This window comes from Pinus tabuliformis, chromosome 9 (assembly GCF_031772625.1).
Source record: "Pinus tabuliformis cultivar Carrire ecotype Pingquan chromosome 9, CPIR1, whole genome shotgun sequence".
NCBI classification, from domain to species: domain Eukaryota; kingdom Viridiplantae; phylum Streptophyta; class Pinopsida; order Pinales; family Pinaceae; genus Pinus; species Pinus tabuliformis.
This window is the reverse complement of record NC_142307.1, coordinates 885747091-885751270: the sequence shown is the minus strand read 5'-3', so window position 1 is coordinate 885751270 and position 4180 is coordinate 885747091.

The following is a 4180-nucleotide window of genomic DNA, read 5'->3' as shown; positions in this document are numbered from 1 at the left end:
TCCACCTCATACGCATATGCCTTCACCCCCTCCACCTCCATTTCCACCATTCAAGATGGTGAACATGATGAAGATGCTGCTCTTTAAAGGGACATGGACCGAAGATCCAGAACAATTTTGGTTTGTCACAGGAGTTGTTTGGACAGCACAATAGATCATAGACAATGATATTAAGAAAGTTCAATTGATTACAGCCTTGCAGGATCGCGCATTAACATGGTATATCAAGTATTGCATTGATAACCCCAACGTGACATTGTCAGATACCTAGTTAGCTTTGAACAAGGAGTTTAGTAAGCCTAAGTCAAAGGTGCAGTCTGTAACTAAATTTAAGGAAATCCGACAGAAGATAGATGAGACACCATGGGATTTTGATTAGAGGTTGATGTGCCTAATCAGGGAAGCTAATTTGATAATCTCATATTCCCAGCTTCGTGACTAGTTTATAGTATCACTCTTACCACATTTAAGAATACCTCTATCACAACAGAAGATAGCAATGCTAGCAGAATCCTTGGAGATCGCGATGAGGTTGGATGCCTCGCCTATCCAAGATACGAACCTAGGAGTGCAATAGATTCATTCATAGCTAGAGAGCCTGCACTTGGAGTTGTAGAGCTTGAAGAAAGGAAAAGAATCTTAGTCGAAGGTGAACATTGAGGTCTAGTGTCTAAAGTATAAGAGCCATGGACATGATAAGGACCATTGCTCGGTCTTTAGTAATTATACCATAGGGGGAGGGCATGTACCCCTGAAACCATAGAATAATGTTGGGAAAAGCACGGGATTTGCGTTATGGTGCTTTATCTGTCATGTTATAGGACATCATGCTACTGATAACTGCCATATATTGCAAAAGTTTGTACAAACCCCTCAGCAGTTATTTTTCAATTTTTGTAAGTATGTAGGACACGATAAATGTCATTATAGGAGTTATGAGATGATGATGGATAGAATCCCTACCTATAGAATGCAGGCAGAGAACCGACCTCAAGATCAAGGTACGAGAGCAACACATGGAGGATTCCAAGGCCGAGGATGAGGAAGATGCACCGGACCAAGTTGAGGGTGTGCACAGATAATCTAATATAACTATGGCAAAGCAAGGCACTTCACACAAGATTTTACAAACCCCATGCATCCCTTATGTCAGTATTGTTGATAGTTTGACCATGTCATAGAGGAATGTCTGGTCCTTATGGCATGATGCAAGAAACTAAGGTGCAACCCCAATAGCCTACGCAGAACATTCAGATGATGAGGGCGGAGCCCCGTGAAGAGGATCAGAATATAAATATTGTGTTGCGAAGTGGTATGACAACTGATGTAGATAAAGGTAAGCATCTTGAGGAAGATGGATGGGTGCGCAAGGCTGCTGAAAAGGAAATAGATTTTGATCTCAATCGAGCTAAGGAGACCTTCATGGAAGCAAAGAAGAACTTTTTTGAGGCCTCCACCTCAGGAAGTCTTGAGAAAACACCAGAGACTAGCGCGACACAAGAGTTTAATCCTTCAATACTAGCTGCTTTCCTAAAGACTTGTATGAAGTTATTGCACAAGTAGAAAGTAGCAAAAGGATTTCAAGACTTAATAGGTAAGTGTGCTAATAAGGAAATGACTCCTACTAAAAAATGCACAGTAAGAAATATTGGTAAGCATAAAACATGAACAAGGCACGCGATGAGGCTAACCACATAGATAGGTGATTATGAAATGGACCATGTAATCTTGGATCTGGGGTCTGATGTGACTATCCTTCCGAAGTAGACATGGGAAAGGATGGGGAGACATGCGTTGTAGTGGTCTCCAATTTAGTTGCACATGGAAAATCAGCAGAAGCTTATTCCAATGGGGCACTTATATGGTGTAATGGTGGACATTGAAGGTGCGATTGCACTAGCTAACTTTGAGGTCATTGAAATAGTGGATGATAGTAACCCATACCCCGCACTACTAGGAATTTACTAGGCTATTGATATGAATGGGGTAATCAACTTGAAGAAGTGGAAGATGTCATTTGAGAAGAAGTCACTCAGGGTTGTAGTGCCACTAGACCCTGCAGAAGGATCATGTTATACTGAACCTGTGTGCGACTATGTAGAAAGTGGCAATGACCTTGATCAGATATACAAGATAACAACACAAGTTGAGGGTTGGGTCAATCCTATAGCCGATGGATGAATTGTGTGGGATAGGGATAGCTCCTGTGCCTTAGATTCAGATGAAGAGCTTGAACATGGGCATAATCGGTTGCATGAAGTATATAAGCTTCGCTGCAATATGATGACCAAGTCCCTGAGGTGTGTCTCAACTGAGGTATGAAATCTTCTGAATTATGATGGTTTGACTAATGTGGAACTATCTATGGATGAATTTTAAATGGAAGTACCAGAATAACATCAATTCCAAGCACTAGAATTGGAACTATGCCTGCCCGTTGGTGGGGTATGCACAAGGAGAGATTTATGGAATGGAGAGAATACAGAAGAATGGTGAAGTGAAGGTTTGGCTATGCTAATACTAGAATGACAGAAAAATACAGTGGGAAGGATGATCCACATGATCATTTAGCATGGTGGACTGAAGCCTGGGGACAGTATCACAACTAGAATGGGTTTTCTATCATATGTTACATACAATCCCAATGAACTGGTATTTGGAGACAAAGCTTCGCCATGGGACTATTGAGTGGAACATTTTAAGAGAGAGTTTTCTATTAACCTTCAGCTTCAAGGATGGTTTTGAGAGCATTGATGAGGTGCTACAAGAGATAAAAGAAGTTATATTCAGAATGCTAAAGGAACCGTTAGAGTGGACTCTGCCAGATTGGAGTACACATTTGCGCCCTGCGCTGGAATGCTATAATGTGACAGTTGAAGAAGAGGATGATCCACGAAATATTACCATTCATGAAACTGAAGGATAGTGTGAAGTCGAAGGACCGAAGGTAGAGAACCCAGATATATCAGAGCCTTCAAAAACTCAACAAGTAAAAATTGGATCTGAAGAAGAACCTAAGTTCGCAAAGATAGGAAACTATTGGGAAGAAGATACAACTGATTAGGTAGCTGAGCTATTGAGCGAATACCAATATTTGTTCCCAGCAAATTTTTCAGATATGAAAGGGATCATCAGAGATTTAGGCATCATGAAGATTACATTGAAGCCAAATGTGAAGCCTATTAAGCAGCACCCTTATCGGCTAAATCCAAAGTATAATGAGAAGGTGCACTAAGAACTGGATAAAATGTTGGAAGATGGTATTATTGAGCCAGTAGAAGAATCAAATTGGGTAAGCCCAATGGGGGTCCAAGAAAAGAAACAAAAGGGTGAGATCCTCATATGCATAGATCTGTGGAAATTGAATGATGCATGTGTGCATGATCCGTTTCCAACACTGTTCATTTGACAAAGTATTAGAGAATGTTGGCAGATAGGAAGCATACTCATTTACTAATGGTTTTTTGGGATATCATCAAATAAAGATCGTGTCGAAATATCGAAGCAAAACAACCTTCGCAGCAAAGTGGGGTTGCTTCCAATATATAGTTATGCCTTTTAGATTGAAGAATGCACCTGTAATCATTTCTCAAGTAGTGATCGCGGCATTCAAAGAGTTCATTCATAAATTTCTGGAGGTGTATTTTGATGAGTAGACTGTGTTTGGGTTGGCGAAGCACCATGTTTCGATTTTGCGCCACATGCTAGATACATGTCGAATGTATCAGATCATGCTCAACTTGAAAAAGTCTATATTTTGTGTGCCTTTTGGGATTTTGCTTGGCCATTTTATATGCAAGCAAGGATTGATGGTGGACCCTGCGAAGATCATCGTAATTGTGAATTTGGAAGCCTAGGAATGTGAAACAACTCTGCGTGACATTCGGGAACATTGGGTATTACAGGAAGTTTATCCAGGCGTATTCCCAAATAATAGCACTGATGGAGAAATTTTTAAAGAAGGATGTGACGTTTCGTTGGGATGAAGATTGTCAGTGTAGCTTGGATGTCTTGAAGGAGAAAATGGTGACAGTGCCTATCTTGGTGTATCTAGACTGGCAAAAGGAGTTTCATGTGCATGTAGATGCCTCTTGTATTGTGCTAGGAGAATTATTAACACAAGAAGGTGATGGATAGATTGATCATCTGATAGATTTCGCAAGCAGAAAGTTATCTAAAG